Source organism: Labeo rohita, chromosome 14 (genome assembly GCF_022985175.1).
Source record: "Labeo rohita strain BAU-BD-2019 chromosome 14, IGBB_LRoh.1.0, whole genome shotgun sequence".
Classification (NCBI taxonomy): Eukaryota; Metazoa; Chordata; class Actinopteri; order Cypriniformes; family Cyprinidae; genus Labeo; species Labeo rohita.
This window is the reverse complement of record NC_066882.1, coordinates 5,062,888-5,077,506: the sequence shown is the minus strand read 5'-3', so window position 1 is coordinate 5,077,506 and position 14,619 is coordinate 5,062,888. Positions and strand designations below refer to the sequence as shown.

The following is a 14,619-nucleotide window of genomic DNA, read 5'->3' as shown; positions in this document are numbered from 1 at the left end:
TTTTTTTTTTGATGAATGATATATGAGATACACTGTAAAAACTGGTATCCTGTGATTGATACCATAACAAGGTTTATACCTGATTTAACCCACAAATAATTTTTGATGGTACACTTTAATAAATAAATAAATAAAAATAAATAAATAAATTAGACTAAATTTTACATTAAAATATTATTTTAGGTTTTTTTTTTTTACATCTAAATTTTATTTTTAATTCCATGTGTACTATCAATTTCTGAGTAAAAATTCTTTTTGTGCCTTTTTTAAAATATATATTAATTTATTTACGTTGATTCTGTCGTGTTAAATATTATTATGCATTTCTTTTAAACTACATCTAACAAAATTAGACAATTAATTGCTAATTTCCACAATTTTACATTAAAGGGATAGATGGACTTCTGTAGATTTTTTTTTTTTACCCCCATACTATGGAACCAGCCACTGTTTGGCTACCAATACTCTTCAAAATGGAGGATTCAGTCATGTTAAATATTATTTTAATATAACCAGTTAATTTTGATTTTTTTTTTTTTTTTTTTTTACCTTCATACTATGGTACCAATAACTGGCTACCAATAATCTTCAAAATGTTTTCTTTTGTATTCCATAGAATAAAGAAATACATGAGGGTGAGTTGATGATGACAGATGATTATGATTATTAACATTACCTTTGATATCATCTGACATGGTTAAAAACACTAATAATTTAACAACACAGATAAATGTAGTTTTTAGCAAATCTCATGTGATGTTGTATTGCCAAAGTTAACTTTGAAACAAATTAAAACTGAATTTGAGTCAACCATATTTTAATAGCATTGCATGTCTTTCATTTCCAATTATCAAATGCAGACAAGGTGTGAAAAACAGAGGTAAGAAAACATCTTGACAATCGCAGACGCATCTCATTTGTAGGACTGAAGTGTTGTGACCTGACAGTAAGTTACGTAAGTCACAAGTGCAAAATATGTCCCGGATTCATCCTGCGTTCGTACCAACTTTGCTCCGATCAGCTCCTGACCATCAAAACTTCATCTTTCAGTTTTTCAGAGCCCACAGGAACGGACCGTTGTTGCATACAGTGAGCCGTTCCTCCTCCGTCTTCTTCTTCATCTGCAGCGGCAGCAAAGCTCTTACCAGGCTTTTCATTGAAATTCCCAGCCTTGTAGCGGCTGATTAATTTTCCATGTTGTTGTGGTGCTTCATGTTGTTGCTTTATTTTAAGATGCAGTGCAACCTGCTCGCTGCGGATCTGGCAACACACAAGACGGCTTCCTCCAGTTGGATGGGAGGTGCAGAACTGTCACGGAGCAGGTGTTTAGGGAGTTCAGCTCTATTCCTTTGACTGCAAACAACTGTACCCTGGGACCTTACACATGCCACTTAACATTCACACGTTTCAGGACTCATTAGAGACCCGGCAGCCTGCTTAGGGACTGTGGCATCTGTAGCGTCGTCTAATCTTTATGTCATCAATGTCTCAGATCAAACGCTGCAAGTGTTTGCTCTACTTCACCATTAGGAAAGAAGGAGAGTTGGATTTAAGTGCATCTTAACCCCTCCCTTTTTCTTCTGCAGATTTTCCTCTTTTTAGACGGTGCTGAGCTTACACACCCAAAAAGAAAAAAATATATATATATGTAACTGGGTTGTATGGAGATAAAGAGAAATTGATTGCTATGGGCAAAGTGAGCTGTGATTGCAGCACGATTTACGTGTTTATATGTCCTGCAATTGTACATGGCGAGTGCTGCTGATGATTTTTTTCTTTCGTAAACACGCACACACAGACACACACACACAATGTTCTTCGCCGGCTCTCTTGGGGAGATTCGTATAGCAGGCAACAGGACTGTCAGAAGAGCATAGGAGAGACAGACACATGAGGGAGATGGGGAAGACATGCTTGAGAGACTCCATTTCTTTACATACACACACAATATGGACTCCTGACTTTAAAGATCTGTGCCAGTAATTTTTGCGATTGCACGGCAGTTAAATGCATTTCTAATATAATTACAAACTGGAAATACACAACAAAAATATTCTACAAAGGTTCTACATATTCTTCCCGATCTGCAATGGGCTACCAAGAAAATATATTGAGGAGACCAGGGACTACTTGTCATACTTCTACTCCATAGTCCGAAGTCTCAACTGCAAAAAATGTGGAAAATAAAAATAGATATAATTTATTAAACAACAGCAGGACATGTTACAATAGGAGTTGTTGGCAAACAGCCTATCAACAGCTTTTTGGCAAATTGTAAACAGTAAACATTTATGATACAAAACAATTAATTAAAAAGCAAAAATGTCAAATGTGACAATTTTTTTTTTTTTTTATTCTAACTAGCATTTTAATTAATAAATTGTATTACTATTTTTATTTAATAAATTGTATATATATATATTTTTTTATTTAAGAGGGTTTTGAAGTGCAGCCAGTCGTCACCTTTATTTATAGCACTTTTTACAATACTGATGTCTGTCAAAACAGCTTTTATATATATATATATATATATATATAAGCAGACTTATATAAGTAGTTGGGAACATGTCTCTCTTTTTTACATTTAGTTTTACTGCAACAAAACTGAAAAAGAATTTATAAAACGTGTAGATGTTAAAAAATGTATAAAGTGATAAACCACACAAAAAAATTACAAAAACTTTAACTATAATTAAAATGAAAATTGAAAATATAAAATAATAAAACTAAAACAAAAAAAAAAATGAAATAAATAAATAATAAATAGGCAGACTTATTTTATTTATGTTTTATTACATTTAATTTACTTTATACATATTTAAAAAAAAATTATAAAATTGACAAACCCACACAACAAAATTATGAAAACTTTAAGTATAATTAAAATTAAAATGGAAAATCTAAAAATAATAAAACTAAAACAATAAATTAAAATACATTTTAACTTAAACTATAAATAAATAAATAAATAAATAAATAAATAAATAAATAGGCAGACTTATTTTATAGTAGTTGGCAACATTTCTCTTTTTTTTTACATTTAGTTTAACCTCAACAAAACTGAAAAAGAATTTATAACAACTGTGTAGACATAAAAAAATTATAAAAATGACGCACACAGCAAAATGACAAACATTTTAACTATAATTAAAATGAAAACAGGAAATATAAAAATAATAAAACAAACAATAAATTAAAATTTTAAATTAAAATAAATAGGCAGACTTATTTTATAGTAGTTGGCAAAATTTCTCTTTTTATATTATTATAGTTAAACCTTTAACTATAATTAAAATGAAAACTATAATTAAATGAAAACAGAAAATATAAAAAAGAAAACAATAAAATACAAATAAATAAATAGACTTATTTTATAGGAGTTGGCAGCTTTCTCTTTTTTAAATTTAGTTTAACTGCAACAAAACTGAAAAAGAATTTATAAAAAGTATGTAGACATACTAAAAAATGGTTAAAATTGACAAACCCACACAACAAAATTACTAAAACTTTAATTAAAATGGAAATAAATAAAAAAAACGAATCAGAATATGAATAAACACTATAATAGTTTATAGTGAAGTACTCTCATCTCAGTGATACTAAAATAACACTAACACAACTGAGGCAGATGGAAAGAAATTACAGTCCTTTTACAGAAATGCATAATTTAAATAAGTGAGCTATTTTGACAAAAAAGATCATAAGTGTGTCTGTTTGTAGCTGCATTCAATTCAGTCACACAGAAAATGATTTAAAATATTTTCCCTTGCTGATGGACCCCTGTAAAACTTTGCGAAATGCCACGCATAATTGCAAATCGTGAACGAAAAGTATTGAGTTTCACGCGACAGTGACGGTTTCTCTGCTTTTCAAGTTCATTCAGCACTCCATTCCTAAGTCTTGTCAGCCTTTATCTCAGCAAACATCAAAATCCCTATACAAAAAAGGAGAAAATGAGCTATTGATTTTTGCACTAACGCTTTTTTCTACTTTCTACTTTCTCCCCACAGCATTATCATTCGGGAGTCTAATTGAAGGTCAGAGTCGGTTTCCTTGTCAAAGTCTGCTTCCTGACAGTCAGCCTGGCTCACAACAAAATGAATTATCTCGGTTTAAGTATTCGCCGACTAAAAATCTCAGGCACTTTTCACCAAGTGATATTCTCTTACCCTCTCTTCTGTGGGGGTTGTTAACAATACGTCAGACTGCCTGAGAATTCAGCTTTATTAAAAGTAATTTGTGTGCCTGTCAAGAATAATAAAACTGTCCATTTTTACTGTACTCCTGAATGCGAACCGTCCTGCTGGATGTCTGAAGAGGCCTCATTGGCAAATGATGTCACATGTCAAGAAGGATTGCTAATGATTTGTCTTAATAGAAAGAGGTGGCTTTGCTCACCCACACATCAGTCAATATAGAAATAAAACTGATTCACATTTGTCGCTTTAACTGGAGAATTCACCCATTTTCTGGCTGTGGCAATCAGTCTGTCTGAGGCCTGTTCTTACATGTGCAAATCCTGCCTCGGCTTTCTGCTAATATAAAAAACAGAGACCCTTTCTGACAAAATCACAGCCCACAAAATAAGAAAAACTGGGTTATTATTATTTAATAAAACTAAAACCATTTAAAAATGAAATCAAATATATTTTTTATTTCATTTTAAAGCAGTTAGTTGCCAATAAAGGCAGCGAAATAACTAAAACTAAAACTGAAATTAAAATTTATAAACACTATAGACGTATATAAAAGAAAACCTACAAAAATGAAAAGAAAAAACAAAATTACTAGGGCTGTCAAACAATTAATCGCATACAAAATAAAAGTTTGAGTTTGCCTAATATATGTCTGTAATTATTATGTATATATAAATACACACAAATGAATGTATATATTTAAGAGAAATATGTTCTGTACAAAATATTTTTATTTATATATATAATAAAAATTATAATAAACAGTGTTGGGGGGAAACGCATTACAAGTAACGCTAGTTACGTAATAATATGTGACCCTGGACCACAAAACCAGTCTTAAGTCGCTGGGGTTTATTTGTAGCTATAGCCAAAAATTCATTGTATGGGTCAAAATTATTGATTTTTATTTTATGCCAAAAATCATTAGGAAATTCATGTTCCGTGAAGATATTTTGTAAATTTTCTACTGTAAATATATCAAAACTTAATTTTTGATTAGTAATCTGCATTGCTAAGAACTTCATTTGGACAACTTTAAAGGTCATTTTGTCAATATTTAAATTGTTGTGCACCCTCAAATTCCAGATTTTCAAATAGTTATATCTCTGCCAAATATTATCATGTCATAAGAAACCATACATCGATGGAAAGCTTATTTATTCAGCTTTCAGATGATGTATAAATCTCAGTTTCGAAAAATTAACCCTTATGAATGGTTTTGTGGTCCTTGATCACATATTACTTTTTTCAAGTAACTAGTAAAGCAACGCATTACTTTTGAATTTCTAAGAAAATATCTGAGTTACTTTTTTTTTCCCATTTATTGATTGACAAGTCTCCTGGAGTAAACATGACGTTACTGTATTCTAGCCTAAATGTGAACATGCATTAATTCATCTCACTCACAAAAAACAGATTCAGTATTCCTCAAAATGAATAAAAACAGTGAAATGCAAACTCAGAATGACGCAATCCTGCAATAATTAAATATGTTAAATAAAATAAATATCCTTTATGTATTTAATCCCATTTTATTAACCAGTGTCTTTGCTGCTGACCTTCAATGATGCAATTCAACCATACTAATAAGCAAAAATTACTTTAGATAAATTATCATTTGTGCTTCATTTTTTATAGCTGAAGAGTGATCTCCTGCATAAATGTACTTTTCTTTTACATTAGAATTATTTTATATTAAAAACAAAGCAGCAAGCCCTGCCCAGATTTAAAAAGTAATGCAGATAATTAGTTACTTTTTTTAGGGAGTAATGCAAAATTGTAATGCATTACTTTTAAAAGTAACTTTACCCAACACTGATAATAAATACATATACTTGTAAATATTTCTTAAATATATACATGAATGTGTTTGTATTTATATTAGGGCCGTCAAACGATTAATCACGATTAATCGCATACAAAATAAAAGTTTGAGTTTGCCTAATATATGTGTGTACCGTATGTAATTTTAATGTATATATAAATACAAACACATTCATGTGTATATTTTGGAAATATTTACAAGTATATGTATTTATTATAATTTTTATGTAATTTATATTATATATAAATACAAATATGTTTTACATAACATATTTCTTTTAAATATATACATTAATTTGTGTGTATGTACACTACCGTTCAAAAGTTTGGGGTCAGTAAGACTTGTAATAGTCTTTAAAGTAGTCTCTTATGCTCATCAAGGCTGCATTTATTTGATTAAAAAAAAAAAAAAAAAAGTAATATTGCAAAATGTTTTTACAACATAAAATAATGTTTTTTATTTTAACATACTTTAAAATAGAATTTATTCCTGTGATGAAAAGCTGAATCAGCTGTTACTTCAGTCTTAAGTGTCACATGATCCTTCAGAAATCATTCTAATATGCGGATTTATTATTAGAATGATCAGTGTTGGATAATATCAACAGTTGTGCTGCCAAATATTTTTTGGAACCTGTAATTTTTTTTTTCAGGATTCTTTCATGAATAACAAGTTTAAAAAGTACAGTGTTTATTCAAAATATAAATATTTTATAACAATGTAAATTATTTATTATTAACTTTTAATAAACTTTTAATTATTAACTTAATACATCATTGGTGAATAAAAGTATTAATTTCTTAAAAAAAAAAAAAAAAAACAATAAAAATGTACTGACCCCAAACTTTTGAACGGTAGTGTATATATACATAATTACACACAGTATACACACTTTTATTAGACAAACTTAGTCTTTAATTTTGCATGCAATCAATCGTGATTAATCATTTGACAGTCCTAATTTATATATACATAATAATTACACATTACACACACATATTAGGCAAACTCAAACTTTTATTTCGTATGCGATTAATCGTGATTAATCGTTTGACGGCCCTTAAAATTACTGATAATTGAACTAAAATTAAAATCTAAAAATGAAATATTAGTAAAAACTATAGTACTATCTTAATTATATTAAAATAACTTAAGTAAATAATTAGAGCTATCCATTAATACATTATTTGATTTGCATAATGTTGACGACATAATGCTTTTCTAAGCAAATTCAGATATGTGTGATGACTTTATTAGTCAGCACTGTTATTAATTTGATTACATTTTTTAAATGTCATAAAAATAATAACAATGATTTTAATTTTTATATCACCTCATTTTTTTCCCTCAAGGTTGGCCTTGAATTTATTGGCAGTCTTAAGAGAAGCACATGGTAAGTGATCTATTAGTATAAAAATCATACGTTTTTTTTTTATGAACTTGACATATTTGATGTGAGTGTACATTTGACTCGATGCTGTCAGCCAAGTCATTGCCAAGAAAATACTGTTTAAGTATAAAATGGAGCATAATGCAACTTCTGGCAGCCGCACAATGATGCTTTGCCAAACACCTTATGCAGCAGTGCTATGCTTTTCATTAAAAAAGTACTCTACTGAGAATGGACAGATTGCTCCATTCCCAAGGAGACTCCTGCAAAAACCAAGGCTGAAGCAATCAACGGACGCCAGCGTCCACCATGCGATAGTGTCAAACAGGTGAGACAATGTACTGCAGGTGGACTTTCTCAGAGGGAAATCTGGTGATTCAGACAAACAGATGGTTTACAGCTCAGAATACTAAAAAACGAAAAGATTAAAGAAATAATAAAGAAAAGAAAATACTGGATCTTAGATTTTCAGCTGCATCTTGAAGCCATCCACCACCTTGCCTTAAATAATCTACACAGTTTACTTATTCTAATATAAACAATGCAATAAAACATTTATATATTATATATCTCTATATGCTATGTTATTGTAATGCCTGAATTTAGCTATATACTGTAAATAATATAATAATTTACTCAGTTACTTATGTAAATTGAAGAACAATTAATTGGTACATGCAATTCATTTGACTACTGGTTTTCACACACTGTACAATAGAGAAATACTATATACATGTGAGGTCATACATTTACATACACCTTGCAGAATCTGCAAAATGTTAATTATTTTACCAAAATAAGAGGGATCATACAAAATGCATGTTATTTTTTATTTAGTACTGACCTGAATAAAATATTTTGCATAAAAGATGTTTACATATAGTCCACAAGAGAAAATAATAGTTGAATTTATAAAAATGACCCCATTCAAATGTTTACAAATGGGACGAAAACTTTTGAACAGAATGAAGATGTGTACATTTTTTCTTATTTTGCCTAAATATCATGTTTTTTTCATTTAGTACTGCCCTTCAGAAGCTACAGAAGATACTTACATGTTTCCCAGAAGACAAAATAAGTACAATTTAAAATTTTCAGCATTTGAATCTTCTGTAATAGTTGCATATGAGTCCCTCAGCGTGAAAAGATGGATCTCAAAGGGGATCAAATACACAAAAATGCTGAAAAACCAAAGAATTTGTGGGACCTGTGGGATTTTTCTGAAGAACAGCAGGCAGTTTAACTGTTCAGGACGAACAAGGGACTCGTGAACAACTATCACTAAACAAATAAATCACAGCTGTGGATCATTCAGGTAACAACACAGTTTTAAAAATCAAGCGAATGTACATTTTTCAACTGGCTCATTTTTATAAATTCATCTATTATTTTCTCTTGTAGACAATGTGTTAATGACTTTTATGTGAAATATCTTACTCAGGTCAGTACTAAATAAAAAATAACATGCATTTTTTATGATTCCTCTTACTTCGCTAAAATAATCAACAGATTCTGCAAGGTGTATGTAAACTTTTGACCTCAACTGTAGATGCCCATTTCCACAACATATAAAAAGCATACTTGTAAGATCAAAAGTTGTGTAACTATAAAGAGATAAAAAAGACTAAATTATCACATAAATTGCAATTATGAAATGAAAATCAAGATTAATCTAAATGATGACATGTGAAAGTCATAATTATGAGAAACAAGTCATAATTATAAGATAAAAGTTTAAATTATGATATACTAAGATGACATAAGAAATGATGACTTACCAATTATTGTTGTTCTTATGCAGCAGAAAAGGGCTTTAGACGCAGGGATAATTCAGGTAGTTAGTAATTATGTGGCACACATTCAAGTTGTGATATCTGAAGTCTCACAAATCAAGGTGAAATGTAAACAGCACCCGTTTCTACAAAGTCACTGCATATTCTTCTGACTTATTTATGGTTTACTGAGCAGGTCACTTCCCTGCTTGCTTGAACAGCTGCTGCCAAGCTAACCCTTTCAGAAAACAAGGTTTTGAGGACAACACTTGACCTGCTTGCTGTCAGCTCTCTCATTTCTTAAGAAGCTATATGATGACCTCTTAAAATAGCCTTTGCCTGGGTCAAATGAATTATTTATCTAGGCTTTTGCATGTCTGTGACATGTAAATGCTTCATACCCAAGAGCCTCCTCTCAACTTCAGTATCTTGGGGCATTTCTCTGCCCATGACAAGAGCCGAAAAGTTCACTTGTCTTTGCAAAAACTCTTATTTCCATTTTTATCCACCATTTTTCAATACGTAAGCAGTTTAGTTGTATTCTCTATTTTGTCTAAAACTGTAGGCACTTTACAGGAAATATACCAGGTTAAACCAGGCTAAACTAGTTTGCTAATCTACAATAAAAACATTAATATAAACAAACAAACGATAAGTTTAAATTGAAAGCAATACAGTATCGTACAGTATTTCTAGAGCGCCGCGATCGACGTGATCCTTAAGCACAAGCCCCGCCCCCACTCCGATTTCATTGGTCAAATCAATCGCACAATCATCTGTCAACAAAAGTTTAGACTTCACGAATTTAGTTCACAACTCTGTCTATCATATGCTACCAATGCTATTCTAAGGATATGGTTATGTTTTTTTTTTCCTTTTTCACGGATCACAGATTTGAGAGAGGGAAACGCCTCCATCGCGCTGTGATTGGTCTATTTTACTGGTCACACGATAAGTCCCGCCTCTAAAGTTCGTGAAGTGTTGCGTATTCTGCGTAAATCACGGAGAGGAGTAAACAATTCACACTCAGAAGAAATATTGAACTGTGACTGTGAGTGTCAGTCGGTTTTTAGTGAAATTGAAGGTACAGCTCCGTGCCTTAGAGCATCATGACACCTGCAGTGTTTACCGAGCAATCGAGTCGGACTAATGATCCGGAAAGAAGGTAACTATTGAACGGAAGTCGTAATGTTTACTGCACGGTTCTAATGCGCATTCTATAATTATCTTAGAAACTGTGTGCACATTAACAGAGCTGGGTATATTACTTACAAATTACATGACAAAATGTAGTTAGTAATGCATTACATTAGGTATTTTATGTAATGTAATCAGACTACTTTTAGATATTACTGTTGGATTATTTTAACCTAACTCGTTTATCACATTGATTTAAATAAGATAATCTTGTACCATACTGACATAAAAATACAAAGAGTAAATAAATATATTCCATTTGTTTTTATTAATGACATGAAGTGCATTAAACATAATATAATGTTTCACAAACTGTGGTTTGTAAAGGAACTGCAGGGGTCTTATGAATTTAATAAAAAGCTAATAATTAATTAAATCATAAAAATGTTAAATTAAAATAAATAATTTTAAAATCAAACAAAAAAAATAATAATAATTTATTTGTTTACCTGACCATAAACAACATCAGAGAACCAATGAACATGCAAACATGATACTTAATTAATAAAATATTTAGCTGGTTTAAGCTGGTCTTGGACCAGCACATGACCAGCCTAAACCAGCATAAACCAGCATCCCAGCATCAAAACCTACCTAACCAGCATATGTTGTTTTTTTTCAACAGTGAGGGATACTTCAAGTAAATATATTAGGTGAAACCAGATCAGATGTCAAAAAAGTTTGTGAATGTGTCCTTTTTAATGTGTTTAAAAAACAAAAGCCTCCAAAAGACATGGTTAAATAACCTACAGAGTGATAATTCAAATAAAAATCAGTGTGTTCATAAGTAATTAATGCAAGGTTGAAACACTTATTAAACCTGGAATGATTTTTGTAAATCCAGTGATCAAATGCTGCGTAGGCATCTGACTAATGACTGATCTTTGTGTGAATGTCCACAAAACTGTAAGACTTTCTGAATGTATATAAGCGTGGGGTATTTTAGAAAGGGAAATTTAAAAGATGGAAAAAAAAGGAATTAGGAAGAATCAAGAAACTATGAATATTTTACTGCTGTTGTGTAAATAATATGTAATGATGTAATCCATTAAAAAGTAACTGTAGTCTGATTACAAATATTTATGTCAAATATTTATGTAAATGTTTTTAAATGTAATTTAATCTAATTGCAGGTACTTAATTTTTGTAATCAGTTACTATCCAGCTCTGCACATTAAGTGAAAATCTTATTTTACATTGGAGTAAAAATCAGTGAGAACTTTGTCTCTCCTTCTTAGAAAACCACCACTTAGACAGACTGCTTGTTAGCAATGCATGCTTTATTGATGAACATTATTTTAGTAAAATATAAGGAACATACAGTGTAACTCAGCGTAGTAGCAGAGTACCTGTATTTCTCTTTCTTAAAAGTTATCAGAAAGGAACTGAATTCAGCGTAAGACTTTTTATCAGTAAATCATTAAGCACAGACTGAGTTCTCGATTAAAACATTTCTAACTTTCCTTACACATTTGGGATTCCGTAGCAAACTTTCGCCTCTTTGAAGAAGGCACCGGGTATTGTTTCTCGTCCCTTTTCTCTTTTGAAAAACCTTGACGATAAAGTGCTTTACTTTTCCAGGTTTGGGATTCGACTTTTTTGTTCTTCAAGGACATTCATCCTGCTGCCAAGAACTGTCAAACAGGAGCATCTCAGTATAAAGAGGTGAGAGGACACCAATTAGAAAGCCATCTCTGGCCAGGAGAGCCAGCGGCACAGCTTGCCACAGGAAGTGGGATGCCTGACTTCCTGCGTGGGGTCACAGCTGTTTATAGAGACACTGATATTTCCAACCAATACAGGAGCCGTTTAGCGCTGAAGGAGACAGAGCTCATTTGAATAGCAAAGTACCATCTCAATGTCACCAATGAATTTACATTGTCTTAAACATCTGTCGCTGGAACAAGGACTTCAGTGAAATTATACGAGCATGTGGGTGTCAAAACAGTTTATGCAGAGCAAGAGGCAGATTGTTATGAGCAGGGTGTTAAATTTGCTTGGGAGAGGCAGAAATGCAATTTCGTCATTATAGATACGAGATATTCATTGTGAACGTCTCTCATATCTATGATGGGATGTTTATTTTCAATGCGAAGACGTTGTGCATTAAATAGAGTTTGTGGTTTCATGTACGCAAAAGCGTATTGGAATCCACATAAATTTTTTCCAGAGGCTAAACTTTTGAATTAAGTGTTTCCGCCCTTACTGTACATTGGCCTGCGGTGATCTAATATAAAAACATAGCTTTCGCTGAAGTTTCTGATACCTGGCAGAAACAGATTCTCTCAAAGTCTTAACACACGACCTGCACCCGCAAAAGTGCTTCTGCAATCATTTAACCAAAATAGAACTCTTATTACACGGAATTGCTTTTGTGATAGAAGTTAAAACACCTTTTCGCTCACCTAGAATCCTCATCTTGGTATCCTATCACAGCTCGGGCTGGGATACTCTTACCTAGGATGAACAACTGGAGGTACGGCAGGGATGACGAGGTGTGATTGGCTCCTGCTATGCGCAGCTGTCCATGTCCATACTTGCCCCAGCGCAATTACACTCCCTGATCCCTGGCCGCTCGGCTGCCATGCAGTCAGACCCATTAATCTCCCTGGCTGAGTGGTGTGCCATGTGTTAACAGGGAGGTCCCTACTCACTCTGCACCTGGCCAGTGCAGTCAGGGCCTTGCCAGTCATTCTGCCTTCGCCTCACGCCTATCCTCGCTCATTGATTACACCTAACAAACCGGCTGTAACAACACGGGAACGTCTTCAAACGTCTTCATTTGCTTTCAGCTCCTGGCAATTTGCTCAGCAAAAGACATTAACATTTTTTTTTAAGTCAGCAGGTATTGTCAAAGCTGTGGCCTGGGGGTTGGTGTATGTGCACCGAGACATTGAGCCCTGGTGCTGATGTTGGAAATGTGGGTTTTAGTCTGGCTAGTAAAATTTGTAACAGTTTGACTAGCTCTAATCTGATTGGCTCACTTTATGCAGCCTTTGGGACTCATGTGGCGTCAAAATGGAGTTGGAAAATGGTAATTATGAGTTTCAAGAGCATGAATGACAGAACGAATTGTGTTTACAGGTAGGACGCAGAAATTTAGATGATACGTGAGTTTACATGAGCATTCGCGACTGAAAACTACTGTTTTTGACTATGAAAAAATATTTAGGAGCAGCATGTGCGACTGACCCGATCAGCATATTTGTGTTTGATCTGAGGGTTTCTAGGTGTTTTGGCAACGTTGAGTAATCTATCACAGATGTATCTCACGAATCCTTTCATATACAAAGTGTAGAGAGAGTGTAAATAAGATATTCATTGTGCAGTGTAGAGAGCTTCATTGATTATAATGGAACTTTGTGAGATCGCGTTGAACTAAGATGATTGACAGCTTTTAATGATTTTTAAGGGAGTTTGTAAATGAGATATTGATTTAATACAACAGTTAAATAAACAAGAAGTTAATATTAAGTGACTTACATTGTCTGACTATAACACTATTGCCTGATTTTGCTCTATTTCGTCGTCAAAAATAGTTTGAAACAAGCCACAACTGAGGCGCTGCGCATCTCCATTCAAAAACAGCGCTGTTTTGTTTCTAAACAAATTTCTGCGTTTTTAAACAAATCTAGTGACTCAATGATTCAATTTCCCATTCATAAAGAGAGTCACTTGTTTTATTCCTAAATGAATCAGCCGTTCGAACGAATCAAATAAATTGATTCAGTATTAAATCAGTGACTTGCGGCCACCTACTGGCAGTTTTAGTCTAATTTTTAAAGTATCTTTCCAGTTATTTAAACCATTTACTATTTCTGTATTCAAAATGTTTTATTTAAAACATTGATCTCAACATGAATTTATGAATTTGATTGCACTCATGCCACCTCTGAGCCTCATTAAACATATGAAAATACACCTACAAGCCACTTTTGTGTTCTTCTGTGCCACCTCTGTAGTACAAATGAATTTTGTTAATACTGATTATTCTACTTGTTCTTATTCTGTTGTTTTAATTAGAAATTTAAAAAGCTTATAAAATATAATTAAACAAATTTGACATAAAAGATGACATACTTTTAATAAAGTTAGAAAAATGCCATTACTACATTCCCCCCGTAAATCACTTAAAAGTCAAATATCACCTCGTAATGGGAAGGCAAATTTTTTATCAGATTTTTTGATTATTGATTAGAAAGTGCCCCTGAAATTTTGACTGTGCTGCTAAATTTTTTA

General features: G+C 32.3%; 1 long non-coding RNA gene across 1 annotated transcript in view; it reads left to right on the top strand.

The window, feature by feature from the left end:
• The first annotated feature begins 10,204 nt into the window (after window positions 1–10,204).
• Window positions 10,205–14,619, top strand: part of LOC127175847 (uncharacterized) — a 37,368-nt gene continuing 32,953 nt past the window's right edge. Inside the window, exons 1-2 of the long non-coding RNA XR_007829031.1 lie at window positions 10,205–10,348; window positions 11,962–12,045. This is a non-coding gene — a long non-coding RNA (uncharacterized LOC127175847). The remainder of the gene's footprint in view (window positions 10,349–11,961; window positions 12,046–14,619) is intronic.